We start from the raw sequence: 15,965 nt of genomic DNA, 5'->3' as shown, positions 1-15,965 counted from the left end.
AACTCGATTGCTGAAAATATGACTTCAGTAACAGAGTGGTCAATGCCTGGAATACATTACCTGACTCTGTGGTTTCATCCCAACCCCCCAAAAATTTTAACCTAAGACTGTCTACTGTTGACCTCACCCCATTCCTAAGAGGTCTCTAAGGGGCACACATAAGAGCACCAACGTGCCTACTGTCCCTGTCCTAATGTTTCCTCTATTTGTATCTATTTTATGTATTCAATTCATGCTTATACTTATATATATTATATAGATGAAGCTGTGAAATGGTCTGCCTGGCTTCAGCTGCCACCTACTCATTAAGCAGGAGCTGTTAGTCCAGGAAGACCCTAGGAAGTGCCACTCCATCTAAAATTTGGATCTGGGTGGTCCAAACCCCTACAGTCACTCAGTCTTGATAGCTGGAGAGTTCCTCCCATCCAAACCCACAGGACCTCCAGGCACCTCACTTGGCTGGCCTGAAGTCAAATGATAAAATTGGATATCATCAGCATTCTGATGATACCAGGCCCAAACCAGCAGATGATCTCACAAAGGAGGGCCCTGCGATCTGTCCCCATCAATGAGCACTGATTGAAACTGCGCCTGGAGAAAGGAGGAGAATCACTGTAAAACTGTTGTGAATTTATATTTAAAAGGTCAGTGAAATAACCATCAGGACAAACCCAAACTTACAAAATAGAGAACTGCCTTTTGAGTTTCACAAAAATATTTCGTAGGTTCTATTTTTCTATTTGAAATATCCTTAAAGTTTAAACAATAATTGTTTTCAAAAGTAAGAAAGATTTCTTATTTTATAACAATAAAATAGATGGCATAATGAAATAGCATGAATTTAAAAGAAACTCATTCACACTCTTGTCATGTAAATTCCTCCCTTCAAATCAAAATATAGCCTAAAATCTAGTGTTGCCCATGTTTTGAGTAGTTACTCTTACAAAAGTAAAAAGAATCCTGCTCAAAACCTATCTGGGCTAGCATTTTGCACCATATAGTAGCCAACTATATATCTTTTGGAAGCTTGAATCATGGATAGGAGAATGAAGATCCTCCATTAATTTTTTTTCAGTCCTCTTTCATAATTGTCTGTATTGATGATCACATCACTTCTGATTGCAGTGAATTCCTTGTGTAACTATATATTATGTACCAGAGCATTTTCTTCTATTGGTCTTGAAACTCCCTGAAATTACTGTGGTTTTAAAGGCCTAAGATGTGATACTCTGAAAATGGGATAAACTTTTTCTTTATCCACATTTTATACCATACATAATATTATGTACCACTATCAATTCTAAGTTAAATTAAAAAACCCAGCACTACTTTTTAATGTTCTAATCCCATATTTATTTTGATTGATACATTTTGCACACTTTATCCAGTATCAACTTCCCTCAAATTAAATAATTCTTCCAATTATATGTTTGTCATATTAATTATAAAGAAAAATATTTTCCCAAAAAGTGTTTTGAATATTCCTCCTGATTTAATCTATGCATACTGATACCCACTATTCAAAATAATTTTGTTAATGTTTATTTACAAGAGCCTTGATAGTACAGTGGTTTAGTGCACCCTGTTATTAACACAGCTGCCTGCAATTTCTGCTGGTTCGAATCTCTCCAAGGCTCAAGGTTGACTCAGCCTTCCATCCTTTCTAAGGTAGGTGAAATGAGGACCCAGTTTGTGGGGGCAATAAGCTGACTTTGTATAAAATATACAAAAGAATGAAGGCTATTGCTTAATGCATTGTAAGCCACCCTGAGTCTCCGGAGAAGGGCGGCATATAAATCAAATTTAAAAAAAAAAACAAAAAACTAAGGGTTGAGTAAAAACATTTTCTTCCTCTCATAGCAAACTTGAATCATCCATTAATTCATTCATTAATAGGAAATGTAATATTTTCTTTTCTGATCCCCTTAAGTGGCTAATCTATTGAAATATTTATTAGTCTGTTCTGCTCAGAACAAAGCAGAACAAAAAGTTAATCTATTCACATTATTTTAGAACAACATGAAGGGTGCACCCTGATTATTATTATTATTATTTCTATAGAATGTGAACCCTATTTAGATTGGAAACTTTCTAATATCTTTTCTAATAACTTTCTAAAATCTGGACTCCGACTGGGTAGTCTCAGGGGGAGGGACTGGGGCAGGTCTTGAGAATGTTATCTGGGATGAGTTTGATCCTGTGACCCCTGAGGACGTGGACAGGATTCTGGGTAGACTGAACATGACCACTTGTTTATTGGACCTGTGTCCCTCCTGGTTAGTGCTGGCTTCTCGGGAGGTGACACGAGGCTGGTTCCAGGGGATTATAAATGCTTCGTTGGGTGAGGGTGTCTTTCCTGCCGCCTTGAAAGAGGCGGTGGTGAGGCCTCTCCTCAAGAAGCCTTCCCTGGACCCGGCAATGTTGGTAAATTATCGTCCGGTCTCCAACCTTCGTTTTGTGGCAAAGGTTGTTGAGAGTGTGGTCGCGAAACAGCTCCCCCAGCACCTGGATGAAACAACGTATCTGGATCCGTTCCAGTCGGGCTTCAGGCCCGGGTACAGCACGGAAACGGCATTGGTCGCGTTGGTTGATGATCTCTGGAGGGCTCGGGACAGGGGGTGCTCCTCTGTCCTGGTCCTGTTAGATCTCTCAGCGGCTTTTGATACCATCGACCATGGTATCATGCTGCACCGGTTGGAAGAGTTAGGGGTGGGAGGCACTGTGTTGCGGTGGTTCTCCTCCTTTCTTTCTGACCGGTCGCAGTCTGTGTTGACAGGGGGACAGAGGTCGACCCCGAGGCCCCTCATATGTGGGGTGCTGCAAGGGTCGGTCCTCTCGCCTCTCCTGTTCAACATTTATGTGAAGCCGCTGGGCGAGATCATCCGTGGCTTCGGGGTGGAGTACCATCAGCACGCTGACGACACCCAGCTGTACATCTCCACCCCGGATCACCCCAACGATGCCCTTGAAGTGATGTCCCGGTGCCTGGAGGCCATACGGATCTGGATGGGGAGGAACAGGCTCAGGCTCAACCCATCCAAGACCGAGTGGCTGTGGTTTCCGACGTTCCGATATAGTCAGTTGACGCCATCACTGACTATTGGGGGCGAATCATTGGCCCCCACGGAGAGGGCTCACAACTTGGGCGTCCTCCTGGACTCACGGCTGTCTTTAGAAGAGCACTTGACGGCTGTGACCAGGAGGATTTTTTATCAGGTTCGCCTGATTCGCCAGTTGCGTCCCTTTCTGGATCGGGACTCGTTACACATGGTCACTCATGCCCTCGTCACCTCCCGCCTGGACTATTGTAATGCTTTCTACATGGGGCTCCCCTTGAGGAGCACCCGGAGGCTCCAACTGGCGCAGAGTGCGGCCGCGCGGGTGGTAATGGGAGCGACATGGCGCTCCCATGTAACACCTCTCCTGCGCGAGCTGCACTGGCTCCCGGTGGTCTTCCGGGTGCGCTTCAAGGTTTGGTTACCACCTTTAAAGCGCTCCATGGCTTAGGACCTGGTTATTTACGGGACCGCCTACTACCACCAATAGCCTCCCACCGGCCAGTACGCTCTCATAGGGAGGGACTCCTCCGGGTGCTGTCAGCCAAACAGTAGGGGGAGAGTCTTCTCTGTGGGGGCACCTACCATCTGGAATGAGCTCCCCCCGGAGATACGGAGGATCCTGGATCTGCGCTCCTTCCGCCGTGCTGTGAAGACCTTTTTATTCCATCAGGCGGGCTTGGCCTAATTTCTTCCCTTTTTAAATATGTAAATTTTAATCTGTTTTTAAATTATTGGGGTGTTTTAATCTGTCTGGGCCAAAATGATTTAATTTGATTTTATCTGGTTTTTAAATTTTTTGTATTTATGTATTTTATTGTTGGCTGTTCACCGCCCTGAGTCCTTCGGGAGTAGGGCGGTATACAAATCAAATAAACCTAAACCTAAAACCTAAACCTAATATCTGCAGTTATGGCATTGGGATTTAAAGAATACAAATTTCACATTAGAGTATAGTAAGAATAAGTTATATCCCTTCTATATCTGGACCTCAGGCATTTGAAGCTTTTATCAATATGATGTTTGGCAAGTGTGTTGGCTTCCAATTCTTCCAATGCTCCATTACTGCTTTTAAGGAAATAATCATTCAGGAAAATAATTATAAAGCCTATACCATTATTAAATTGAGCTAGAATTCATTAGAAAATATAAACACCAGAAATCCCACTAGCTCGTCAGTGTGTAAGAGTATCTCTACCTCACCAAACTATCACATTTCTATTAATAGTAATAATTTATTCTGACTCTTATTTCTCCTTTCAAAACCAGCCTCCAGGCACCTGATGAAATGGAATGTGATCCATGAAAGCTGATAAATAATAAATTGGTTAGTCTTGAAGTGTCACAAGACTCTTGTTTTTTTAAAATTAATATCTGATTTGGTCTAGCAATTACCATAAGCATTTCCATGCTGTATTCCAACAAGTAAAGATGACCGGTTAAAATTTGATATGAGGAATTCAATATAAGTTTAATTACAGTTATTTATACATGATTGTTCCCCATATATTTAATAATTTCTTCTTTCTTTTACATTATAAACTGTAATATAGCAGCAGCTGATGGAATCTGACGATCTGAAGTTTTAATGAGCTCAGTCTCCAGGGCCAGATGAATTACATTCTAGACGAGTACTGAAGGAGCTAGCAAAATGATTGCAGAACTGCTCTCAGTAGTCTTCAAGAATTGCTGGCAAACTGGTGAGTTCCCACAAGACTGTAGGAGAGCAGATGTTGTTCCTATCTTTAACAACTGGAGGGAGGGGAGGAGAAGATAGATGATTATAGATCTATCAGCTTGATATCCTTGAACAGCGTATTTGTGAGCACTTGGACAAGAATAGCAAAAGCCAGCATGGTAGATTTATAAATAAATTATACTAGCCTAACCTTATCTCAAGAGCTGATTTGGTGGTAACTTGAAATGGCTGAGCAAATACAAACATACTTTTCAAGTAGATAGCTATTTGAAGTTACAACTGCCAAAACATCTTAGGGAGATATTTACGTGAGCGAGATTCGAGCAGCTTGACACAATGGTCAGATATGGGAGATTCTATTCTATCCCCTACAATGAGCGTCTCTGCATTTGCGGAGCGGCAGAGGTAGAAAACCTGGCTCACATCCTATTTGACTGTTGCTTGTATAAGGGGATGAGAGACACGTACCTTGGTCCATATACCAAACGAATGACCCATTGGGATCCTCATATCAAAACAACTTACTTTATGTGTGGCCAGAACCTGAAAATAACATTTAATAACACAGCACAGTACTTAAACAAAATGGTTCGGTTGAGATCTGCATATGTGGGACTGATTGGGGTAGATTATAAGGGTGACACCGAAATGTAATTTTATGTAATTTTATTCTGTTTTATATTATATTGTATCTTATCCTATAACTATTGTATTTTACCCTACTCTTATTTTAAACTGTTTGTATAAGATTTTATTGGCGATATGTGTTTGCACCTTGTGTTTTGATATGGCCTATAGGCTAATCAAAGCTATCATTTTAAACTGTATTTTATTCCAATTTCATTTTAAATCGTATTCTATTCCAATTTCATTTTAAATTGTATTTTATCCAATTCCATTTTAAATTGTTTTTATCAGATTTTAGTAATAATTAGTGTCTGGAACTCTGCATTTTGATATGGCCAAGGGCCATAAGTAGTGTAGTGGTTAAACAGAAGCTGTGACTTTGTAACCTATCTTTTTCAGCAAGCCGGGTTGGCTTAAGAAGAAATTTTTAAAATTTTTAAATTCTTTTAATTAGTCTGTGATTCTTAACTTTCGGGCCAAAATTTATATATATTTTTAAATGTTTTAATATTTGTATTCTATGTTTTTTATCTTGGCTGTACACCGCCCTGAGTCCTCTGGGAGAAGGGCGGTATATAAATTGGAAATTAAATTAAATTAAATTAAATTAGGCACAAAGACAAGAGCATGACTTTGGACCAGTCTCTCTCAGCCCTAAGAAGTTTCCTCTAAATGTTTTATGTTATATCAGCCCAATTCAAGATTTTGGAGAACTTAGAATGTTTGTAAATTATTTGGTGACATTTATGTTGATTCCAATTAAGATACAATCTAACTGAATTTTATTGTTTTTCTTAGGTATAATATCTCTATTTTTTCTGTTAATTTATTAATGATTTATGTGTTTAATGAAATCTTGATACTATTTCATGTCAGTCCTATACAGGTAAAACCTAATATTGATTCTTGTTTAATCTGGCATATTTTGATAATACGTTTAGGCAATATAATTTTTCTGGTTTTTCCATGGATTGATCTTATTCTAAACTATGATTGAAAATATTGTTTGTACATGTGTATGGTTTGTACATATGCTCCACCCACAGGCATATAAGGTTTCATTAAAGCATTATTTAGATTTTGTTTTGATTCTTTCTTTCCATGGCATAAAAAAATGTCAAATCTGAATGTCCTTAATGACCTCATTTCTCTTGCTGTGTTTTCTTCCAATCATTTCTTTATCCATTAATGCTAGAGGGATTAAAAGTTAGCACCTTAGAATCTGTACAGAAAGTTTGGAGACAATACCTGAAGCAATTTGTAAAGTTTTTGTATTTCCCTCCAATTAAATTTTAATCAATTTTCTTGCTGAATATTTTAATGTGCCTTGCTTAATGCTTATCACTCTTTCTTTTAAAAAAATTGAGTGGCTTTTCTGATTTCTTAAATTTTTAAAATACCTTAGATTGCATGCCAAAGGATATCTTTGTCTTTTTAATTTATATTCTATTTAGGATAATGGATCAAAAATATTTATCCAACAATGAAAAATAATCATTTTTACCATGCTGGTTTTTTTACAGTCATCCATGGGCTTTTTGGTGAAAAGATTATTGCTGTTCAGACCAATGTTTATAGTGTAATAATAAAGTTTCTATCTTAGAAACTGCCAGAAGGAACATTCATATTTGTATAGCACACTTAATTGTATCTAAAAAAAATAATATCATAGATTCTATAGAAAGAGAAATTTTGAACACAGATTTAGGAGACATTGTTTCCATACCCTTACAGAAGTTCTAGGCAATATGTCATAGACAATAGCACAGCACTTCCAAAAATGCTGCCAAGAAAACTGCAGGGACCAGCCCAGGAAGTTGCCAAAGTCAGCACTGACTGAAAGGCACTAAAACACACAAAGACACCCATACACACCTTATTTCATATCTTAAGAGTCATTAGCTTAACATCAGAGGAGTTTCATGAATTCCAGTGAAATCCTCATTAAAATAGTAAAATATGGCTAGATGATACAATTTCAAATGGATTCATAACTGGCTGAATGAAATCCCTCAGAGTACTCATAAATGATTTCATAATCAGCTTTGAGAATCTTATTAAGTGGAGAACTACAGATTTTGTTGTCAATTCTAGGCTGTTCAATGTTTTTATTAATGATCTGGATGAAGGCTTTTTGGTATTCACAGAGTCTGGGAAGGAGGCGATAGTATGGAAATCAAAGAAAGTTTTAATTATGTATATTCCTCTTTTACCAGGTAAATTAACAGTGAGCTCTGTTCTGGGCACCAAAGCCTAAAAAGTACATTGGCAGACTGAAGTGAGTTCCAAATTTGAAGGAGAATTGCTAAAATGATGAAAAGTTTGGAAACTAAGTCCTATATAGCACTTTTTTTTTTTTTAATTTGATTTATATGCCGCCCTTCTCCGGAGACTCAGGGCGTCTTACAATGCGTTAAGCAATAGCCTTCATACTTTTGTATAAATATACTTTTGTATATTTATACAAAGTCATCCCTTCTGCGCATGTCCAAGATGGCGGCGCCCGCTGCGATCACGATCTGAGGATGGGGCGCCGACCTACCCTTTGGGTCCTTGGGGGGTTGTTTTGAAGATCCTCGACCCCAGGACCTGTCAGGGGAGCTCCCGGCCAGCACGGAGAGGGTTTTCTTTCCCTCCGTGACTGAGCCGAGGGGAAGGGGCGATGCGTGGAGCGCCAGGCTGATCAGCTGGGCGTCGGCAGCGTCGGCAGCGTTTTTTACAGCCGGAGCCATCAATTAGTGGGAGCGGCGCTGTGCCGGGGGGCGCCCGCCGCGCGGCAAGTTCTGAAGCCTGGGGGGGTTGCCCGAAGTGCTATACGAGGTGTCGGGCACCCCCTGAAGATCTCCGGGACGTTGCCAGGCTCTTTGGGGGCTGGCAACGATGGCGTGGTGGTGGCGGCGATGGCGGTTGCTGTGGAGGCTAGCTGGCGGTCAGACGGCGCTGGGGACCCCCCCTTTTGGAGTAGGAGTCGGGGGGGCAACAAACCAACAGGTCTGGGAGACCTGCAACCACGGTTGGGCGGAAAAGACCCGGAGCAATTTTCTGGGCCTCGGGAGGCCTCAATTTGTGGTTGTGCGGGGGGCGGGGGGGCTTGAGCCGCCCCATTTCTGCCCCATTTCTCTCCCCTCCAGCGTTCCTTTTTAGAACTGGGCCCACCTGGACCAACTGTCAGCCTGTGGGACTCATTGGCGCTAAGCCCTATTATTTATTACCATTCTGAATCCCCCTGACTTTGGAGAGGGCTATTTCCATCTGAATGGGAGACCGGTACATGGCTGCATCCCGCCGGCTGAGGGGGCTAGACATTTGCCTGACCACCGTGAGAGGGTGGCCAGGTGTCGGAGCCCCTGGGGGCTGAACCGGGACGCTTTCTACATATATGCACTTTACCAGCTTTCTACACATATGCACTTTATCAGCGAGGGGACTTTACCAGCGAGGGGACTTTACCATCGGTCTTTACCACCGGACAAAACGCCGTGAGAGGGCGATTTCTGGACCTGACCCCCGGACGCTGTCTATATGCATCGGTTCATTACTGCCACCCCACCACAAGAGGGGGTTGTCCAGCTGACCTAACCACCGTGAGAGGGTGGTTAGATCTATTTCCCCCTTGGAACTGTGGTCGTCCTGGCTTTGGACTATGTCCTCTGTTGTGAGGGGACAGGGGACTTGGTCCTGCAAATATGTCTTTGAGATCCCCCATTCCTTTGTCTTCTCCTTGGTCCTTTATATACACCCTCAGGATATGGTCGTGTTACCCATTATGATTAATGTACTCAGCAGCGGAGCTTCTTGGTCTGCGAGACTCCCCCCTCTCGCAGGCTTGGCCCTCCATTCTATCGAGAGCCTACCTCGATGACGGGCTCTGGAGTCCCGAGAGGTGGCATGCCGCAAAGAGGGGGTTGCGGGGTTTTTTAAAATTGTCCTTGTTTAAACTTTTAAGGGGTTCTGGGAGGGGGGAGGGGGGTGGGATTGGAATTAGGATTGTGGGTTTGGGGGATAACCCACTAGGGGGAGAGTCGGGCTTGGCCAGGACGTTCGGCGGGGGTGGTAGGGGATCCGGAGGGGGTCGAGCTGGTCCAGACTATGCTTTCACCATCGGTACTGTGTGTGGGAGGGGTAGATATGGCGGGAGCAGGGGGCCATATCATGTTAAGGGAGCACGCACCCGCTGTCTTCAAGCGGTAGAGTGCTCCGGCCCCCAAGGCTCCACCCGTTCTCCAGGTAGTACAGACCTTCAGGGCCCGGGCCTTCGTCTGATGTTGTGCAACGCCAGGTCTGTAGTAAATAAAGCCCCCCTCATCTGTGATCTTGTTTACGAGGGGGGAGCGGACCTGGCGGGTATTACGGAGACCTGGTTGGGCCCAGAGGGAGGGGTCCCTCTGGTAGAAATGTGCCCACCAGGTTTCCACGCATTCCATCAGCCAAGGTCACAGGGGAGGGGCGGGGGAGTAGCGGTTATTATTAAAGAAGGCCTTAGGCCGAGGGAGACCACTGTACCTCAGACAGCTGGTTGTGAGTCCCTCCTTGTGAAGTGGGGCCACGGGGTTCAGATGGGTTTGCTGATCACGTACCTGGCTCCCTGCCACGTGGCGGCAGCCCTGCCCGAGCTACTCAACGTTATTGCCGCGGTGGCGGTTGATACCCCCAGACTTATGGTCATGGGGGATTTCAACCTGCCATCCGTGGGTGAGGCGTCTGAGGTGGCTCGGGAGTTCATGGCTTCCATGACGGCCATGGACCTGACCCAACTAATTCATGGCCCTACGCACACCGGGGGAAACACACTGGACTTGGTTTTTGTCTCTGGACAGTGGTTGAGTGATCTCGAGATAGGGGATATAGTCATCGAGCCCTTGTCATGGTCAGATCACTCGCTCCTTCGCCTTGACCTTCGAACCGCAGCACCCCGCCGCAGGGAGGCGGAACCGGTAAGATGGTACCGCCCCAGGCGCCTGATGGAACCTGATAGGTTCCAGATGGAGCTTGGGCCATTCCCGGAGGTTCTGGCTCACGCCTCATCTGGGGACCTAGTGGCCGCCTGGGATAGGGCGGCGGCTGGAGCCCTGGATCGAGTCGTGCCTTTGCGGCCTCTGACCCGGCGCCGATCTCGCCTGGCTCCTTGGTTCACCGAGGAGCTGAGGGAGATGAAGCGCCGGAAAAGACGCCTAGAGAGCTGTTGGAGGGCTAGTCTTTCTGAATCTGACCGAACACTGGTAAGATCTCATATTAGGAGTTACCTAGTGGCGATAAAAGCAGCAAAGTGTACTCACTTTACTGCTCTTATTGCATCATCAGATAATCGCCCGGCCACCCTGTTTAGGGTGACCCGCTCCCTGCTCCACCAGGAAGCGCGGGAGGACCCCTTGGAGGGAAGAGCCGAGGATTTTGTTCAGTATCTGTATGACAAAATCACTCAGATTCGGGCAGGTCTGGACTCCGACGGGATAGATCCAGCGAGGGTGACGGAGACAGGTCTTGAGACTGTTATCTGGGATGAGTTTGATCCTGTGACCCCAGATGACGTGGACAGGATTCTGGGTAGATTGAACGCGACCACATGTTTGTTGGACCCGTGTCCCTCCTGGTTAGTGCTGGCTTCCCAGGAGGTGACGCGAGGCTGGCTCCAGGGGATTATAAATGCTTCGTTGGGTGAGGGTGTCTTTCCCGCCGCCTTGAAAGAGGCGGTGGTAAGGCCTCTCCTCAAGAAGCCTTCCCTGGACCCGGCAGTATTGGCTAATTATCGTCCAGTCTCCAACCTTTGCTTCGTTGCGAAGGTTGTTGAGAGTGTGGTTGCGCGACAGCTACCCCAGTACCTGGATGAAGCGTCGTATCTAGATCCGTTCCAGTCGGGCTTCAGGCCTGGGTACAGCACGGAAACGGCATTGGTCGCGTTGGTTGATGATCTCTGGAGGGCTCGGGACAGGGGTTGTTCCTCTGTCCTGGTCCTGTTAGACCTCTCAGCGGCTTTTGATACCATCGACCATGGTATCATGCTGCACCGGCTGGAAGGGTTGGGGGTGGGAGGCACCGTTTTACGGTGGTTCTCCTCCTTTCTCTCTGACCGGTCGCAGTCTGTGTTGACAGGGGGGCAGAGATCGACCCCGAGGCCCCTTATATGTGGGGTGCCGCAGGGATCGGTTCTCTCGCCCCTTCTGTTCAACATTTATGTAAAGCCGCTGGGCGAGATCATCCGTGGTTTCGGGGTGAAGTACCATCTGTACGCTGATGACACCCAGCTGTACATCTCCACCCCGGACCACCCCAACGATGTCCTTGAAGTGATGTCCCAGTGCCTGGAGGCCGTACGGATCTGGATGGGGAGAAACGGGCTCAGGTTCAACCCATCCAAGACCGAGTGGCTGTGGTTTCCGACGTCCCGATATAGTCAGCTGGTGCCATCGCTGGCTATTGGGGGCGAATCATTGGCCCCCACGGAAAGGGCTCGTAACTTGGGCGTCCTCCTGGACTCACGGCTGTCTTTAGAAGAGCACTTGACGGCCGTGACCGGGAGGATTTTTCATCAGGTTCGCCTGATTCGCCAGTTGCGTCCCTTTCTAGATCGGGACTCGTTACGCACAGTCACTCATGCCCTCGTCACCTCTCGTCTGGACTATTGTAATGCTCTCTACATGGGGCTCCCCTTGAGGTGCACCCGGAGGCTCCAACTGGCGCAGAGTGCGGCCGCGCGGGTGGTTATGGGAGCAACATGGAGCTCCCATGTAACACCTCTCCTGCGCGAGCTGCACTGGCTCCCGGTGGTCTTCCGGGTGCGCTTCAAGGTTCTGGTTACCACCTTTAAAGCGCTCCATGGCTTGGGACCTGGTTACTTACGGGACCGCCTACTACCATCATCAGCCTCCCACCGACCAGTACGCTCCCACAGAGAGGGGCTCCTCCAGGTGCCGTCGGCCAAACAATGTCGGCTGTCGGCCCCTAGGGGGAGAGCCTTCTCTGTGGGGGCACCGACGATCTGGAATGAGCTCCCCCCAGAGATACGGAGGATTCCGGATCTGCGCACCTTCCGCCGCGAGTTGAAGACGCTTTTATTTCATCAAGCTGGCCTCGCCTAAATCTTCTCCCTTTTAAATGTAAATTCTAAATTTTAATGGATTTTAAAATGGGTATTTTTAAATGGGTATTAATTCAGCCAAATTTATTTAATCCGTTTTATTCGATTTTAAATTTTGTATATTTATGTGTTTTACTTCATGGCTGTGCACCGCCCTGAGTCCTTCGGGAGTAGGGCGGTATAGAAATTTAATAAAAATAAAATAAATAAAAAAAAATTATTGCCCCCACAAACTGGGTCCTCATATTTAAAGGAACTGGGTATGTTTAGCCTATAGAAAAGAAGACTGGGGAGAGATCTGAGGGAAGATTGGAAGTCAGGAAAGCTAAGGCTCAAAATGAAGTAAGATTTGCAAGAAATGTCAAAAATAACAAGGAAGAGTTTTCAACATGTAATAAACAAGAAAAAAGTCAAGAAAATGATTGATCCACAACTGGGAGAAGATGGTAAAATATGACAGTAGCAGGAAGAAAGTAGAACTGCTTAATTCATTCTTCGTATGTGTCTTTAGACAAAAGGAAAAATATATCAACCTATCAAAAGCACTCCCACAGAAGACAGAATAGGAATACAAGTTAAAATAGACAAGAAAATGGTAAGAGAACACCTGTCCATTCTAGGTGAGCTCAAATCACCAGGACTAGATGGATTACATTCCAGAGTTCTGAAGAAGCTGGCAGATGTTATCTTGGAATCACTGAACCATATCTTTCAAAGATCCTGGAGCACCAGGGAACTACCAGAACTGGAAAAGAGAGGATAAGGTTCCAATCTTCAAAGGGGGGAAAAATGAATCCAGGAAACTACAAACCAATCAGCCTGACAACAATACCTGGGAAGATCTTGGAAAAGTTAATCAAGTAACGGATCTGTGAACACTTGGAAACAAGCAAAGCTATTTACTAGAAGCAAACATAAAGGTAAAGGTTACCCTCACACATATGAGCTAGTCGTTCCTGACTCTAGGGGGCGGTGCTTATCTCCATTTCAAAGCCAAAGATCCAGTGCTGTCTGAAGACATCTCCGTGGTCATGTAGCTGGCATGACTAAATGCCAAAGGCACACAGAACACTGTTGCCTTCCCACCAAAGCCGGTCCCTATTTTTCTATTTGCATTTTTATGTGCTTTCGAACTGCTAGGTTGGCAGAAGCTGGGACAAGTAACAGGAGCTCACCCTGTTATGCAGCACTAGGGATTCAATTTGCTGAACTGCCGACCTTTTGATTGACAAGTTCAGCATCTTAGCCACCGAGCCACTGCATCCCTAGAAGCCAACATAGGTTTGTCAAAAACATGTCAGACAAAAGTTATTGCATTCTTTACAAAGTGACTAAATCAGTGAATCAGGGAAATATTGTGGACATAGCTTACTTAGACTTCAGTAAGGGATTTGGCAAAGCAGACCACAATCTGAACACAAACAGCCGCCCTGAGTCTTTGGAGAGGGGCGGCATATAAATTGAATTAATTAAATTAAATTAAATTAAATCTACTTCTTGGTAAAATAGAAAAATGTGGAATTGACAACATCACCACCAGATATATTCGCAATTGGCTGACCAATCACACTCCATGTATAGTCCTCAATGGACGGAAACATGCAGTAGAGTACCATAAAATTCTGTCTTGGGCTCAGTACTCTTCAACTTCTTCATTATCTGTTTAGATGAGGGGATAAAAGGAGAGCTCATCAAATTTGCAGACAACACCACGCTGGGGGGAATAGCCACCACCCTAGAAGATGAGTGAAGTCCACTATATAGTTGCATGATGCAAGTTTTTTAAGGACATCAGCTATATTTTTGTAATGTTGTATTTCTTTGGATTCTTTTTTAAAGTACCTGCTCAGAGTTATCGAAATGAGATGGGTGAATGTCTCAATTATTTAACCAATCAATCAACCAACTACCATCATAGATCAAATCAAAAGTCTGTAGTAATTATTGAAATACTTGCACACAAAACAGGAAGGATCCAGGTTCCTGTTATTACTCAGAAGATGGTATTTAAGGCAAGTTGCTGTCTGGAATAGTGAACGTAACTAAGCCATCAAGACTAGTTCCTATTGATTCTACTGCCGTTAATACTCTTATTCTTTTAAAATTTACTAAAATTTACATTCCAATACATCTGAACTGTGATATTGTATATATTTATCAAAAAAATCTAATTGCGCTAAACTTAACCAACTGGAAAGTAAACATGCATAAAAATTATAACTGAATAAATCTAACTTTCATGAATGTTTGAAACAGGATATAACCAGTAAGAGAAAAACAAGGCAAACAAAGCCCTGAATCTGTACATGACTAGGCTGAGGCTGAGGGAGGGATCAAACACATCATCAGTCTTGAGTCCCTTCACATCCACCAAGATCTAAATTCAGCCCACCATGAATTCCATTGACTCTTATCTACTAACAATTTGCTTTGACCATTAGTAATTCAGATTCTTGTAGAGAGCATAAACTTGCAATAAACCTTTATATTCATGTCTTGACTTCTTATTTCCTGTGCTTGACAGAATGTTCCCTCCATCCATTATAACTACAGTATATCCCTCTTAATGTTCTCCAAGAATTTAATTGGATACAACAAATTCCAAACTTGTTGGCATTATTCTTGCACCTTGTGGAATCCTACATCTCCCAAACCTATCGCCCCCCCAAAAAAGAAATAAAACAGATCCAAATCTGGGATTTTACAGGAATTTTAATATTAAACTATTCAAATGTGTTGTCTAGATCACTAGAGACAATTAATTTTGTACAGATGAGTGAGGTGTCTGTAATAACGGGTTATTAGTATCACCACTAATACACCTGTTTGTCAAGAAATATATTCACAGCCATTTACTTTAATTATGTATTAGTATCAAAGGAGAGGCAACATAGGCAAGCTGGTTAGATGTTATTAACCTTTTTTTTAAGAGGAAGAAATGGAATGGGCAAATCAGAAGAGTCTAGCGGGGAATATATTTTGATTGTAGAAGGGGGAAGAGATAGACAGTACAATATACTGGAATCATATAATTAACAACCACTGTGCTTATTTATTCATTCATTCATTCATTCATTCATTTATTAAATTTGTCTACATCCTAAAACCATCTGGACTCTAGTAGCCTACCAAATTTACAGAGTGAAAACTGTGGGGTATAACATAATAAGCTGTAATTTTCCATTTAATACTATATTTTATAGTTTACATAATGTTTATCCTTTGTTCAAATTACCTAGAGTTAGTATCTTAACATATAGCCACACTACAGCCATGTTTAAATTTTCTTACTGATAATTTGATTGATGGGTTGATGGAATTTTCTATAAGCCTTAAAAGCCGCCCCCCCCACCCCCCCTCTCTCCTTGAGACCAGGACTGGCAGGAGAGCATTTAATAGATTGTGGCATTTTTAGTTGTTCTCAAGCCTCTATGAACAAAGAAAATAGTCAAGCCAACTTTGGGCAGGCTGAGAATGTATCTGCTTTGATGTTTTTCTCTCTCGAATG

This window comes from Pituophis catenifer, unplaced genomic scaffold (assembly GCF_029215685.1).
Source record: "Pituophis catenifer annectens isolate HBS135680 unplaced genomic scaffold, rPitCat1.0.hap2 SCAF_2, whole genome shotgun sequence".
Lineage (NCBI taxonomy): Eukaryota > Metazoa > Chordata > Lepidosauria > Squamata > Colubridae > Pituophis > Pituophis catenifer.
Note: the sequence above shows the minus strand (reverse complement) of the source record.